General features: G+C 35.3%; 1 protein-coding gene across 5 annotated transcripts in view; it reads left to right on the top strand.

The window, feature by feature from the left end:
- The first annotated feature begins 675 nt into the window (after positions 1–675).
- ZNF217 (zinc finger protein 217) overlaps positions 676–16,633 on the top strand; it is a 33,050-nt gene continuing 17,092 nt past the window's right edge. Inside the window, exon 1 of one of the 5 annotated variants that reach the window (XM_074288629.1) lies at positions 676–723. The gene's annotated coding sequence lies outside the window, so the exon portion shown is untranslated. Of the gene's footprint in view, positions 724–5,432; positions 5,860–6,178; positions 6,325–6,886; positions 7,281–8,045; positions 8,186–16,633 lie in introns of those variants that run through there. The other 4 variants (XM_074288626.1, XM_074288625.1, XM_074288628.1 and 1 more) reach the window with 4 other exon arrangements.

The raw sequence follows: 16,633 nt of genomic DNA, 5'->3' as shown, positions 1-16,633 counted from the left end.
CAATTAGCATATTTAGTGCCTACTTAATGTATTTATCCGGTAATACATAACTTTTTCTTTGAAAGTTTTCCCCCTCCCCATGATGATAAACTATTTAGGCAGAAACTGTGCATTTCTAATGATGATAAACTATTTGGGCATAAACTGTGTATTTCTATCTTCCTTTGACAATAATATTTAATTTGCTTATTTAATTCCAAAAGTGCTGCTATTTGAAAGGGGATAGGGACTGGTTTGGAGATTTCATTGCCATAGGGAACTCCTAAACAAAGAAACTTCCTCTCATAGGCAGGAACCTTCTTTGAAAACTAGTCTTTGAGAGAATTGTCTATAACACAGAGTGATTACATTACTTGCTTAGGATCATGCTGCCAGTTTGTGTCAGAGAAAAGTCTTGAAATGGTCTTACTGGTGATAAGGGATCCTTATCTACTATATAATAGTACTTCTTCGATCCTGAAAAATCAAATGATAGGCTCTCCTCTCTTCATTGGTTACATTTGTGCTAGTAAAGCAGTGCTAGTATCTAAATATTAAGAATCCCTGTGACTTTTTAGGAATACACTAGTGTCCTTTAAGGTGTGAACTTAGTTCTTTACTACTTGTTAAGTGTGTTAAAGTTGAAAGGCAAACTCTGGTCCCTCCCTTTTTCCTTTGCATTCAAAGAAGCTGCCCCTGGATGTCTTTTCTTCCATCTGCTGCATTGTTCCTGATACTGTTGTTGTGAGTATTTTGATTTTCCTTACTTCCAAAGATATTTCCTTTAGTTTATATGTATATGTGTCTGAGAGAGAGTGTGTGTTTTATAGAAAAGACTTCCAGTAAATGTTTGTTGAATGATTGGATGAAGGAGAAATTTGAAAAAAAAGGCTTTAGTGGCTCTCAATTCCCTTGTGTCCCATTTGTTAGTCCTGTCCTATTTTGGTGCATTCTGCTAGGTTAAAGGGTTGTCCTTGTTTCCTTCTCAAATCTTCTTTGTAGTTTTCAAACACTGGCTGGGTTTACCTAAGTTTCCATTTTGCTTTTTCTATTTCTCTTTGCTGCTTTTTAGCTTTTTCTATTCTAAACACTGACTTGCAAATTCTGTTCCTGTTTTGGCTATGTCTAAGGACTCTAAGGATTTAAACAGTTTCCAAAATATTTTCTGTGATGCTTTCATCACAAATTAAATATGTTAATATGCACACATGAGATTTTGTTCAAGAATGTAGTAAATTTTAAACGCAGCAAGTGGGCAAAGGCAATAATATTTTTTTTTAGATCCCAGCTTCTGTTCTATTCACTGCCTGGTGAGAGAACTATTATTCTAGCTAACCTAGGTTGCTTGGTATATCACAAGGGATAAATCACAGTAATGATGTGATTTCATAATCAACCCACATGCTGAAGTATGTCTTTGGGATTGCTTGTCTGTTATGAGTATTATGAAAAATTAGGGGAAACTGATACTTAAATCACATTTAAAAACAGAAACCCTTTTTACAGTAACTTCAGTAATTTCACAAGATGATAGAACTGGAAGGAACAGCTTAAAGATCTAGTTTAACCTCCCATTTTTATCAACAAATAGAAGCTTAAAAGGTTCAATGACTTGTTCCTTCTACACTAAACATTAGGCTTAAATGGTATTCTCTTAAAAAATCTCTGCCCTAATATCAGCTTTTTACTTCCTCAAAAAGGAATACTGACATTTTGCCATTTGTTCTATTTCTAAAGTACATATATCTGTTTATGTAGTGTTCCTATGGCATGCGACTGGTTTTAGAAACAGTATGGAAAGATTGACTATTTCAGTAAGGATTTATATATAATAGCTAATAATAGCTAACATTTAAAAAGTGCTTTAAGGTTTGCAAAACCCATTTATTTATATCATCTGGTCTTAAATAGCTCAATTTCCATTTTGTAAAAGAATAATGAAATGGGAATTCTTAGCTTTTTATGTTAAATTCTGTTTGGGGGATTTAATCTTAATTCTCATCATTAATGTTAAATGTTAAATCAATAATCATTTAAATTTGTGTTTAGTGAATCATACATTTCCAGATGCTGGAAGAGGCATGTGTCTTGAAAACTACTCCAGACTAATTGAGTTCTCTTTATGTCAGGAATTTGCTACTCTTCAGATACTGGCAGCATTTTACCATGATTTTCCAGTTTTATCAGGCACTACTCCCAAAAGAAGGCCCTTGGTGGAATGATATGGATCAGTAGAAAAAAAAGATAATTCTATTGATATGATTAACTTTCTATTTTAAAGGTCAAAAATCACATATATACATGTATTGGGGGGTAGGAAAGGTAATTTTTTAGTTACTAGGAAGACAAAAGAGTAGTTTAGGGAAGGGATAAAGAAAACAGAAGTGTTTTGCTCAGAAAACAGAAGTTTGGTTTTTATATTTAAATCATCTGTTACTTTATAACTGAAACAATTATTGATTACAAATCTTAACTCTGAAAAGTTTTGACTTGCTTTTTTGCTTAATTTTGACACCACAGTTCTCAAATACAAAGCACTGTTGTTTACATCATTTAAGGTTTCAGAGTTCAAAGGTTAGCCATTAATGCATAAAGTGCAGGTACACTTGTTATTATGTTAGGCCCAGTCTTGTTTCCCTTGTTTTTCACTTCCTTATATTGTAGTAATGCTTGTAGTTATTATTTTGGTAAGGTATTTTAAATCTCCATAGAAATGTTGTTCAAGCCAAATATCTTGTTCTTTCTGAAACTTCATATGACTTCATACAAATAGCAGCTTTAAGAGTGTGACTTCTAAGTATATTTACCTATGTAATAATTTTTATAATATAGTAGAGTGGATAGAAGTCCAAATTTAAAGTTGGAAAAATCTAGATTCAAATCTTGTTTCTGACATTGGGCAAGTCTTTTAACCACTAAATGCTGTAGGGGACTTTATTACTAAAAATTACAGAGAATCTACTTTGGTAGATCATTTCACTCATTTCACGAGAATTCCTTATATCAGTGAAATCATACATAGGCTCACTGCCTATGTTTCCCTTGTTTTTCACTTCCTTATATTGTAGTAATGCTTGTAGTTATTATTTTGGTAAGGTATTTTAAATCTCCATAGAAATGTTGTTCAAGCCAAATATCTTGTTCTTTCTGAAACTTCATATGACTTCATACAAATAGCAGCTTTAAGAGTGTGACTTCTAAGTATATTTACCTATGTAATAATTTTTATAATATAGTAGAGTGGATAGAAGTCCAAATTTAAAGTTGGAAAAATCTAGATTCAAATCTTGTTTCTGACATTGGGCAAGTCTTTTAACCACTAAATGCTGTAGGGGACTTTATTACTAAAAATTACAGAGATCTACTTTGGTAGATCATTTCACGAGAATTCCTTATATCAGTGAAATCATACATAGGCTCACTGCCTATACTTGAGGCTCATACCACAGTAATTGTATTACTCTAATAATGCCATTTTGAAGATTAAACAAGTGGAAAAGGACAATAGAAATTTTCACTGTATATAAAGGTTAATCTACTTAATCAAAGTATTTATAAAGTGACTATTTATGGGCCAGGTGCTGGGAATAATAAAGCGAAACAGTCCCTGATTCCAAGTTTGTAATGTAAAAGCAGAGATAAACATGTGCCTGTAAAAAGCATATAGAAAGTAATTTTTGAAGGGGAAAAATACTAGCAGCTGGTAGGGGGGGAGGGGGGAGGAGTTAGGAAGGCCAGTAGGAGATATCTGGAAAGAACTTTAGTAGAAGGCGGTAATTGAGGTGAGTCTCAAAGGAAACTAGAATTTCTAAGTGGGGGGAGGAGGAGGAAAGGCGTACATTTCCTCGATGGGCAGGAGAGATGAAGTGTTGTATATGAAGGAAGAGTAAGAAAGCCAAGTGCGGCTGGAAATAATACGGATAAAGCTGGAAAGGTAAATTGAAGCCAAGTTGTGAAGAGCTTTGAATACTAATCAAAGTATTTTACATCTGATCTTAGATATGATAGAAATTCAATGGAGTCTCAGTTGGGAAGGGAAGGATCTGAACCCAGTTTTAAGAAAACCATTTTAGTGTCTGGACGGATTGGAATGGGACAGAATTAAGAATCTAAGATATAGAACCTAGTCTTGGCTCTGTTACTGATTAGTTAAAAATAAGCCATTCATTTGTTTACTTTCATAAAGGCCATTGCAAAAGGTCACACCTAGCAAATCATCCTTTTGGGAAGAAATAATCTGTATTTTCTTTTTTACTTAAAATAATTATTTTCTCTTTTTCTGAGGCTTTTGAAGTTCTCTTATTATGAATGCAGAGTTGACAGAAAAGGAAAAGGTTTGTGTCGTGTAGTCGTTGTATCATCTCGTTTTTATCTGTTTTATCTTTGAGATGAAAGAAATGAGTGCATAGATTTAGAACTAAGTGGGGCCTGATCTAAAACAACCTCCCATATTTTTCAAACTTGATTTTTTCCTAGATCTTTACTTAAAAAAAAAAAAAGTTGTGCTCTACCTGGTTTGGCATTTTTATACCCTTTTATGGTCTGTAAAGCGCTTTGGTTTGTAGCCCATTACTTGGAAGCGCCTTTAAGGAAAACCACTATTAAGGCTTTTCACGGAGGCATCCCCAAGCGCCCTGCTTCACACAAGTTTGAAGAACTGAATTGAAATAATTAAATGTCTCTAATAAGAGATAAGACAAATGCATTCAGGCAGCTTGACCGCTGATGAAAAATCTATTATTTATAGCTATGGCAATGCCCAGAACACCAAGTCGGGAGTCATTAACAATAGTTTTTTTTTTTTTTTTTTTTTTTTTTTTTAAGTACTCAAGTCCTGGCTCTTAATTTTCCTTTTCCCTTCTATTACCCATCCTAATTCCAACTATTGACACACCTTAACAGGGCGGGGGGGGGGTGGGGGAGGGAGAGAAGGAAAGAAAGGGACAGGTCCCTTTTGAGTCTGCGCACTGACTTTCCGTATCCCCTTCCCGCTTTCTCTGTTCCCTCCCCCTTCCCCCTTCTCCCGCCCCTGTTTCTACCTGTCACTTGAACTGCCGGGGCGCGCGCCAGGTCTCGTTGGCGCGCGCGCTCCGGCTCCCTTTTCCCCCTCCCCCTTCCCTGTCCGCCCTTAGAAGGTACGAACTCGAGAATGTGTGCGCGACGCCGTCCCGGCCGGCCTTCGGGACTCTGGGGCGGGCCGGTGTGGAAGGAACGCGCTGGGGTGGGGGGGTCGCGCGCGCGGCCCGTCACGTGGTGGCTGTGGGCGGGGCAAAAAGCAGGGGGGAGGAGAAAAAAGGGGAGGGGAGGGGGGACTTGGGGAGAGGAGGAGGAGGGCGCTTGGGGAGACTGAGGGGGCGGAGCCTCGGCTTGCCCAAGCTGGTCGGAGGAGGGGGAGAGGAGGCGGGGTGTCGGGGGTTGGCTATCCAGAGTGAGGAGGGAGCAACAGCTGCACCGTAACAATTTACAAACAATCCTCAACTGCAATGGAGAAGCTCAGTCTCCTCCTCCTCAGCAGCAGCAGCAGCAGCAGCAACAGCAGCAGCCGCCACAGCAGCCTCCTCAGCAGCAGCAGCAGCAGCAGCAGCAGTAGTTCCAGCAGCTCCACTAGCTCCTCCTCCTCCTTCACCACCTCTGTCTCCTCCTCCTCCTTCTCCTCCTTCTCCTCCTCCTCCTCCTCCTCCTCCTCCTCTTCTTCTTCCTCCTCCTCCTCCTCTTCTTCCTCCTCCTCCAGCCCCCGGTCCCCGAGTCCCGCTGCCCTCTGGCAGTAGTTACGAGTGGAGAATTAGGGGGCGCCCTTCTCCCTGCCCCGTGCACTCTTCACACACTCCTCCCCAGGCGTCCCCCACCTCAGCCCAGCCCACCTTCGCTCTCCCGCCTGAGGTGAGCCTGCCCCAGGGGAGGGGGCGGGGGGGGTGCGTGTGTTCAAGGGACCCCCATTCTTTCCCCCATAATTTCACCTTCCCTCCTCTGGCAATTTGGGGAGGGGGCGCTGGATTCGGGGATTTCGACATTGGGGTAAAGGCAGTCCGCTTCCCCCCCACACCTTGTGAGAAGTTGCGTGTATATATTGGGGGTCTTTTAGGGGGGGAGGTGTCAAGGGATGAGTCTAAGGCTGCCCAGGGGAGAAAGGTGGCACCGGGGGCAGGGCTCTCCATGAGGTGTTCGCACAAAAGGCAGAGAAACTCCCTGTCTTCCCTCCCCTCCCTCCCTCCTTCCTTCCTTCCCCCTCCACCTCCTCTCCGCCCCCCACCCCCTGGCTCCTCATTCAAACCCTCAACTCGTGTGGTGTCAGTTTAATCCTGGCCGCCGCTGAGGGAGGAAATGGCAGAGGGGCAGGAGCGGCAGGTAAAGGGGGGCCGGCCAGGAGGGGGAGGGGTGGAGAGGTTTTCTGAGGGGGGGGTGAGATGGGCAGGGAGGGGGGAGGAAAAGGGAGGGGAGAAGAAATGGGGAAGAGAAGAAAACATTTCCTCTGAAGTTCACTGTCTCTGATTTTTTTTTCCTCTCCCCCTCCCCCCGCCATTGCCTCCTGTCCCTGGCATCCCCCCCACCTCCAGTCATCCCCACGCTCCCTCGTATTATACCTCTCGGGTCTCTCACCCAACCCCCACTCAAACCCCCATTTGATACCATCTCCACTCCCCATTTTTTGTCCTTTTGGTGCCCCCTCCAGTTTCTAATAGCCAAGAAGATTACACTGTCTAAATGAATGTATGCATTAATAGTGTTTGGATAGCTATGTGTAAATACATTTTTATACACGCACTATTTTAAATATTCAAAATGGCTTTTTTTGGGGGGGGCGGTTCGTGAGGGATAGTTAACATTTCTTTGTAAGGAAGATGCTGATCTTAGGAGGGGTTAGTTGTGTGGCTCGTGGGGGGGAGCTATTAATGAAAAGTTTATCGATCCGTTGTCAGTTTTTTTTTTCTTTTTCTTTTCTTTTTGTTTCACTAGGGTGCTTTTATTTATTTTGATGAGGTGGTGGGGAGTGTTTTGGAAGTTCACCCACCTTCTGATCGTCTGTGTGGCTGCGTTTTAATTGTGGATGGGTAGGAAGTTAGGAAAGCAAAACAATAAGCCCTAACAAGGCGTTAGCAACAACAATAGAGAGCTCTTTAAACAAGGAAAAATGAAATGCTCAACTGATTCCAGATACATCTCCGTCATCTTTTAATCTATGGAAAACCTCGTTGGGTTATGCTTTCTATTGCTCTTTGGGGTGCTTGTTTCTGAAGATACTGATATCTTCCTGCGTGTACTTTAATGAGCCTCTGTATAATCTCTTCTGTGTGTGACTCCTTGTAAGTATTTGAATTGAAGTAATAGTTTTGAAGTGGTCTCCAGTACATAGCTATGCGGGTTATTGATTTACTGATGAAAGGCGTTTGGAAAAGGTTTCGTTTACTGTATGTGTGTAAGCAGGTTTTTAAGGAATCGCATGTTTTCTTTTTAAGTGACCTTGAGAGCTTAAAGAATAACTTTATAACTCTAGTTCTAGTGGAAAGAAATGGCAGAACTAGCAGAGTTGATAGAGTTAAGCTGAAAATAGAAATGGGAACTTTAAGGGGTCGAAACAGTGAAATGTTAGCATAAAAGTGTGCAAAAAGGGAAGTCTCTGAGGAGGTGAAGGGTAGATGAAATAACGTAACTTAAAATAAAAGATAAAATATTCATACTTTGCTAATCCTCCAAATACAAGTGTGATATGATCTGGTAGCTTCAGAGAAGAAAAACGTTTAACTACAAGTTGAATAGCAGGCAGTGACTTGCTGACCAATGATGGCACACTGTTGTTTGTTAAAGGTTTAGTTTTATGTTTATCAGAAGTAGTAATAGAGGGCTTGGACAATGGTCAAAAATGTTTTCACTTCACTTTTGGGAAAGTTTCATCTTTTGAGAAATCTGGAATAAGCCAAATTTTCGAGTTTGAACCAATATTTTACGATTTAAAGGGTAGGGCCAATGAAGTAGGGTAAACTGCATTCTTCCGCGGGTAGAAGGAGGGGTGAGGGTGGGGCTGGGGTTGGGAAAGCGGGGGAGTTTTTCCTAAAAGTTTAGTTACATGAGTAAGAAAGACCTGCCAAGTGTGATGTGCCAGTTCTTACTTTATCAATAGACTGTTTACGATAGTTTTAGCAGCTAAAGAATACTTGAAGATAGTCATATTTAGACTAAATATTTTGACCTTCAGTTACATTATAAAATTGTAAGTCTTTTTCTCTTTTGGAAGTTAGCTTGTAAAGAGTTGAAGCTTTTCTCCTTAGCTTGTATTAAAAATGGCAATCATGGATTGATTGACTAATTTGGGATCAGTGGATGGGTTTTTTATACGTATTAAAATATTCTATTTAATATATTTCTAGGTATTTTGGAATCATTAAACTGTATATAGCTATTTAAGAACCATAGATCTGATTTAGTTCAGGTTGATTCAATTATGTCTTCATCGCTTTTGAGTTGGTTGAATGACTTGACATGAGATTAAGCACAACAAAAGAAAAGGCAGGGTAACAACAGCTGCCTTCCAGTCCTGGAACACTAGTGGTCTTTGCTAGAAGGCCCTTTTACCTTTTCTTTTGTCTGGTGTCAAGTAGTAAGTTTAAATGTTCATATTATACTGTACTTTGTCATGTAAGGGTGTGCTATATTGATCTTATACATTATTTAAGATGTTATACTTTTAATACGTTGAAAATAAGTGAGCTATTTAATGTTTTAAAATGTTTTTAAAAAAGGGAAAAGACAAGTGCACAGAAATACCTAACAGCTTTTTTAGTCAAAAAGTTGGACAAAGTCACCACTAGTTTGTACTTGCATAGTTAATGTGTGCTAAGTACATTTAAGGTGTGTCCACCTCATGGCTGCTTAAGTTTTTTTTTTTTTATTTTTTTTTCCTTTTGAGTAGTCATGCTATTCTAGATTCTGTTTTATTTAGTATTTAAGGCAATTTTTTTGATCTGATTGTAATGGAAAATTCTTTTCAAAGTCTTGAAAAATGAATTTGTTGCTCTTTATCAGTTACATGTGCTATTAGAGTTTCTTAAAAGGCAATGCTTTGCTTAAAATAAGTTCAGTTAATAATTACATATATATATATATATATATATATATATATATATATATATATATATATATATATATACCCAAGTTCATTATGTGAAATAGCTGAAAAAACAAGCTTAATGGCTTTCTGTGTATTTGGATTTTGAATATTGGTTTGGAGAGGAAGACAGCCTTTTGAAAAGAATTGCATGTCTATTTGCATGTAGGAGGAGGAAGTAGGAAAAAAAAGACTGACTTTATAGGTAAAGTACACATACTTTTCCTTTAGTTTCCAACTTCATTTAATCCTTTTATCTTTACACCTTTCCTACCCTAAACCTTTGCTTGTCTTTTAATAACTTTTAAGTTAGAAATTGAAGGCTTATTAATTTGTATTTTATGTAAATGCCTTTCACTTATGTTCAAAAAAGGGTAAGGGGAGGAAAGCATCTAGAAATTCTGGTTAGAAGAATTTTTTTTCTTTTTAAAGAAATCTCTTTAGATACAATTATTTTTTCAGTGTTGGGGAAGACATGGAGGAAGGAGATTGTTATTATTAACTTAATAGGCTTGTAGTTCCTTTAGCACATAGGTATTTCATGTTTGCCTCCCTAAATATTTTAAGTTTGACTTGTCCTTTTTTAAAATTAGGCTTCTTGAATGACAGGGTTATAGTATTCTATCAAGTCTCCTAATATTAAGTCTTTTCATTTTCAGATGCTTGATTCCTCGTCCCTCTTTTAAAACAAAAGAAATTGACAACACAAATCTTTACATTAAAGAAAAAAAAAAGATTTAATATATTGATATAGTTTTGACACCCCGCAGGGCTGTTCTTACTTAACCTTGGAGCTCTCTTAATTCTAAGATGCTTGATTAGAACATCAGGGGACATTACTATTTTTTTCCCTTTTATAAAATTGTTATCCATAAGTTGTTAAAACAAAAAAAGCCCCCAAAACCATTTGGTTGAAAAATGTACTTTTGAACAACTTTAATGATTATTTAAAACAATTCTGGCAAAAAAGAATTTACTTATCTGGTTTGTTTCCTAAAGTAGATAATTTTATGTTCTGAGTAAAGCTTCTAACATTGTTCTCCTTATTCACATTTCTGGTATTTAAACTTCCTAGTTAAAGTTGTCACACCCACTTGAATGAGTGATGCCAGGGCACACTCTAAATTGTGATTTTTTTTTTTTTTTTTTTAAAGAGTTGTTAGACAAAGTTTGATTAAATGTGATAGTACCAACTGTTTAGCATATTCCTAACTTTCCCATTCAAGGTTAATCTTAGCATATACCTAATTTTCCATTTAAGGTTAATCCTTTAACGGTATATTTTACAAGTGGACTAGAAAGATATTGAGACAAGTAAGATGAAGACTACTAAATTTTTTTGTTGTTTTTTTTGGGGGGGGAACTAGATTGTGAACACCTTGGTGAAGATAGGAAGAAAGTTTCTTTAATCTTTGCCTTTTCCCTAGCTTTTAATAAGGCACTTTTCCTTTAGTAACTTAAGTGCTACTTAAGTTTTCTTTTCCATTTCACCCAGTGAATATGGCAATAAGCAAGCAGTTATTTAAACCTATGGTTTCAATGATAGGAAAATAAGAACTGACTTGCATTAGTTTTCAAATTATTATAAAACAACCTTATCCCTTCCTCATTCCTTTCCCTCCCCTCCCTCAGCAAAAACAAAAAACAAAAAAATCTGGGAAGTATAGTATGGTTTTTATTCTGAGAAAAAAATATTGTTATACCTTTAGCATGAATAGAGCCAGTGAACATGTAGCTACTAATGGTAGTTAATTTACACATCTTATCTCAAAAGACAAAATCTTTTGTAACTAGGGTAAATGTAAATTGTCATTTAGCTGGAATTTTTACATTTTTGCCTATGGCTGCACCAAACATGTACTGCACATAAGAATAACATTTTCTGAATTTAGTCATGGGAGAGTAAAACATTTGTCATATTATGATTTCTGTTTTGATTATATATGAGATTTCAGTGTTTAAACTGTTTACTGAAATATAAATACAAAATTGTAACAGTTGGATAACATTGACAATTTCCCCCATTTTAGTGTAAAACATCTTTTTAATGAACAACTTTATATGATCATGCAGGGCAAAGAGGCTTTTAAAAATCAGACTTCTGGAGGATATAGAAAGCTAATGTTAAAGAAATTTTTTAAAAAGCAATTCTTTTATAAAGCCCCACCAATCCATCATGAACAGGTTGACTTCCTCTGCAATAACACTGAATTGTTACTGAGTAGGGGAAGTCCCATGAATCCAGTTACCATCAAAAATTTTTCTCCTTAAGCACTACTAGGATGTTCATCAAGATAATTCTTCATATTAGATAACTTTTGTTAATTTAATATTTTAAACATTTCTATCATTTCCATTCAAGGAGAAGAAGACAAAAGAAAGGTTCTTGGAAATTTTGGTCCATAATTTGGTCGTTCATGCTAAAGTTGTGTAATAACACTACTATTACTTAAAAATAGTTTAAGCCATACAAAAAAATTAGACATTTGCCTAATTTTTCCTTATTTTTCATTATGTCTTTGGAGGCAAATCCATATATTTTTATTTCAAAGTGGTAATACAGAGGCAGATGTCTTTTTTCATTGCTAGATTTGTGTTTTGGCATTCACATTCATTAGTTTTCCATTTTGCCTTCCCCCCCTCCCCAAGGAATGTCTTGATAGATATACTCATTGGAGATAGAACCAATATCAGTGTATTCATTTCACTAATCCCTTAGGAATAAGGGTACACTTGATACTATTTAAGGTCAATCTCATATTCCAGTTTCACCTCAAGGTAAACAGACTAAAACTAAATGTGGCAACTAAAGGTGGATTACCTATATTCCATTTATATGGTTAAGATAAATATGCATATGAATATTTTACATATTTAAAAGAACTTTTAAAAGATATTTTTTCTTGTTCCAATACACACTATTTTAAAAATTCCAATAATTACAGTATATTTTAAATTCTCCTTGAAGTTTTTTTGGGTGATAATAAATTTCTCTACTTCCATTAGTTAAGTTTCAGTTCTAGTAGACAATAATGATGCCGGTAAAGGGGAGAGTGATGATATTTTGTAATGTGGATCTTTTAAAAATAGTTCCCATTTATTATGTATAGTAGAGGAATGACATTTTCAGTATTGTGTACTATAAACTTACACAAAATGTTTATCATTACCTTCAATAATTCACATGAAAGGAGACTCACATTTTTCAAAATGAACTAGTTAAAAAGGGGTCAGGAAATTTTCATATTATTGCAAACCCTCCCCTCCCCCCCAACTAAATGGAGGAACTTTTTGAGACTTAAAAAACAAAACAATCTGTATTGGTGATGAATACTGTTTAAATAGTAAATAAAGCTGAGATAACTGTTACTGTTGCAAGTAATCCTCTTGTCTTCTGGAAAGGAATAGAGCCATGTTATGAAAATGTGAAGTTCATGAGTGTCAGTTTTAAAATTTTTACATTTTGTGATTTGCTTATCATTTGAATTTTATTTCTGGTGGGGAGAGAAGTAAGTGTAGGGTAGAGCCATTTTAAAAATTACTATATTGTAATGTGTTAAAATAGCTCTTAGGTTTTAATTTACTTTAATCCCATTCAACATCCCCAATTTTTTAGAGTAAACAAGTTAGAGGAATATCTTATTCCCAGAAGTGTTTATCTAATTTTTTACTTTTCAGTGACTTTATCTTTTATACTACTTAGAGATTTGTGTTTTGAAGGAGAGTTTCAAACAGCAATTCTGCCCAAACTATGTAATTTGCAATGTAGTTAATAGAAAATAAAATTAATGTTTAAAATTAATTCAATTAAGGTCAGATTTAAATTGGCAGTGAACTTCATTTACAGTCTAAATATATAAATTCTGACAATCTCTAATCTTACAGCTAAATTTTATTAGCATGATTACAGGAAAAGAATATGCCCTCTAAAACTTTACAACTGAAACTTATTTGCATGTGGTTTTAAGAAAACACGTTTTCTGTAGAATTTTCTTAGTTCTCCATTAGATCTTGTAGAATAAATTATAATGTCCTATATTAATTTTGAACTTCTTCATTCTCTCTCTCTCTCTTTTTTTAATTCTAAGTATTTTGCTTTAGCTGGCTACATTAGTTATGTGTGCTTGCCCATTTGGCCCATGGATTGTGACCTTGGTTATTTCCTTGAAATAGTGATGAATGATTTAAAGTTACAAATTTACTGATTGCCACTATAGATTATAGAGATGTTTCTCCACTTGTCAGACTGAGAAAAATATGTACAGTACATTCTAATGTCTTTCAAAAGTAGGAGACAACTTTTGGAGAAGCTGCAAACTGCATAACTAGAACTTGTATTTTTACACTCTGGCTGAAAATTAGATAGTTGGGCAGACAATGACAGTTTGTTAAAAGTTTTCAAGTCTAATCTGAAATGCATGCTATAGTAAAAAAATTGGGTATATAAAAGTCTCTCATGTCCCAAAGTGATAACTTATTTTTTCCTACCTTTTGGTAAATAAAGTTTTGAGTTAGTTTTGTGATTCCCCCCCCCCCAATAATGCATTTTTAGCCTTGTCAGTGATTATGAAAATACAGACTGTATTTTCTTAGTATTTCTAACAGGAGACTAAATTTGGGGTGTTTATGGATAGCAATTTTAAAAATACATCTTAAAGTAAAAAATGTTTAATACAGTGTTCTGCAAATAAAATTGCAGCACATCATATCTAAGAAAAGAATTGGAAGAGTATTTTAAAATAAATTTAAAGAGAAATATCATCTTAAAACATTCTTCTGAAAAAAACAATTAGTGTTTTTATTAATACTAATAAAACCTTATGTCTATATCAAGATTGGGAAACATTCTCCCCATCATAGAAATGAAGATATCCCTGTTGTAATTTTGTAACTGGCTCTGGAATTTATTAAGTATGATAATTTTTTATGAAGTTTTATTCTTTGAATTGGAATAAATTGGAGCATGTTTCAAATGTAAGAAATTTAAATGTCTAGTGCTACTTTTAATTAAAAGTAGATGGAAAAACATTAGAAAATTTTTTTAAATGAGCATTATCTTATGTACTTAGCATATTTGAAAACAAGCACTTATTGGCCTATTCACTAGGCTTTTTAACAGGTGTCAGTTCCAGTCTTAATAGTATAAAAAATAGATTTTCATTTATTTTAGGATACAGAATGGTAAGGGAAAAAGAGGACTTTGGAGTTGAGAAGACTAGGTGGTTCATAGCTGTTCTCTCACACTCTTTGTTACTTTAGGCAAGTCACTTACTTTCTTTGAGCTTTTGATTACTCAGCTTCCAGTTCTAGAAATTCTGGATTCCAGGAACTTCAAAATAATGATATCTTGCATAGCAATCTGAATTAAAATCACAGATTTGAATTTTTCATGATCCATTTGTTTTCTGATGAAAAGGGACACATGAGATTTGTTTCTTAATAGAAAAAAAATGTAATTGTATTTAATAGCTCATAAATCAATTTCCTAAGTACATTTTGAGTAATAAAAGCCAAAATGTATGGAGGGAGCCCAAAAGGCTTTGTCAAAATATCAGTAAGACTTCTGGGACACCCTTTTTAGTATTTTTGCAACAGTATTTTACATAATCTCATTTATGTTACCACAACTTGGTAAGATAGGTACTACAAGTGGTAATATCATCATTATGTAGATGAAATAATTTAAGGTCTAAAGAAGTTAAATGACTTGCTTAAACAATCTCATAATAAGAAATTGTCAGAAATGATTTTGAACCCAAGGTTACCTGATATCAGTTGCAAGGCTCTTTGCATTACCCTATGTTCTAAACTACCTTTCTTTTTCTTCCTTTTCATTTCATCTGTTTAGCTGTACTTCAGAAATACAGCAGGTGTCAGCAATGTGCCAATCAGATTGTTATACTAAGACCTGCCCAAATTGTGCTTTTCATCAAACATTGTGCAATCTTACATTTGTTGATTTTAAGATCTTCAGATTCAGAATTACTGGTACTATATTTAGTAATACACCAGTTTATGAAGAATCTAAAAGATTTATTTTTCAAATACTTATTAACATAAGATTTTAAAAAATTTTGACAAGTGCAAAATTTTGTCTCCTTTTGTTTATGTTGGGATTTTTTAGGTAAACTCTTGTTATGTATCATAGTATGCAGTTATATTGGTTAACCATATTCCTTGGGTGGTGTCTAGATATAAGGCTGTGAAGGTCATATGCCTTTGTTTTCTTGAACCTTATTTAGAATATGATATAATTGGATGTTTTTCTTATGTTTATATTATTCAGCAAACATTTATTGACTTATATGCAAGTCACCATGGTGATAGTTTTGTCTGCCTATAAGCCTAAATAAGTATATAGAATATTTTACATTGTGTTTTTCTTTTCCCCAATTATTTAATTATCCAAAAATTCCACTTGGCTTATCATGACAGACTTGTGCAACTTAAATTACATATTATACATGTGAAAAACCTACTTAATCTGGAGAAAGGTAATTGTAATACATGCCACTATTTAGTGGAACATTAATTGTATGTATTTAGAATATAATTTTTAAAAAATTTTTGTCTTAAAATATGATCTTCATATTGTTAAAGATATTCAGTGTCTTGATCTTTTTGGCACACATCAGTGGTATGAAATTTAAAGTATACAATAACTAGTATATATGTACAATTATAGACTAAGGGATGTGTGTTTGTGTGCTTTTTGTGAGATTGGGAAGGAAGGACAGTTGTCTCTATGAACTTGATAGAGTGCTGATTGTATAACAGTTTTAGAGTATGATTTACTTTTCATAATCTAGGAATAGCAAGTATCAGATGGTAGCCCCAAATAGCAAAGTAAGATACCGTATTTTAATTTATGGAAACTAGATTATTTAAAGTTTTATAGAATATTAGAGGTAACGTTAAAGATCATTTTGTCCAATTTCTTTATTTTTTGTATAGCAAAATGAGGCCCAGAGAGTAGAAGTTACTGTTACCTTATATCATTACTAGTTAATTAAGGAATTTGGGTTGGGGGAGCTTGCAGCCCAGGTTCCATAGCCCAGTGTTCTTCCCTTTATGGTCTCTCCTCTCTCTCCCTCAATTTATGATGTAAGGCAACCAAGATTTTTATGCAAAGCTTTTCCTACCTATTCAAGGTTTGATATCCCATCTTTTTTATACTACTTTTATGTAAGTGATCTTAATTATATTAACACAGATTTTTGAAAATATTGCTCTATGGCTTGAATATGCCCAAATTATACTCAGCAATACTGTGATTTCATTGTTACAGGGAAATATAGGCTGAAAAATTATTTCTTGTCTCTTCTAGTCACTTACTTAGTCTAGAGTAAAGAAGTCAAAATGATGAGATACAACACCCCTTGTAATGTTGGATCAAAATGTAATTGGGAGATAGTTAACAAAAATAAATAAAAATAAAATAGAACATAGATAAACTTTAATCTGGTTTTCTAAGTCTCCAGCCAGGGATCCTTGGGTATGATTTAGTGGCTCCTATTTCTATTTGAACTTGATGCCACTGACCTAGAGCCCTGA

This window comes from Sminthopsis crassicaudata, chromosome 2 (genome assembly GCF_048593235.1).
Source record: "Sminthopsis crassicaudata isolate SCR6 chromosome 2, ASM4859323v1, whole genome shotgun sequence".
In the NCBI taxonomy this organism is placed as follows: domain Eukaryota; kingdom Metazoa; phylum Chordata; class Mammalia; order Dasyuromorphia; family Dasyuridae; genus Sminthopsis; species Sminthopsis crassicaudata.
Note: the sequence above shows the minus strand (reverse complement) of the source record. Positions and strands in the feature narration are given on the sequence as shown.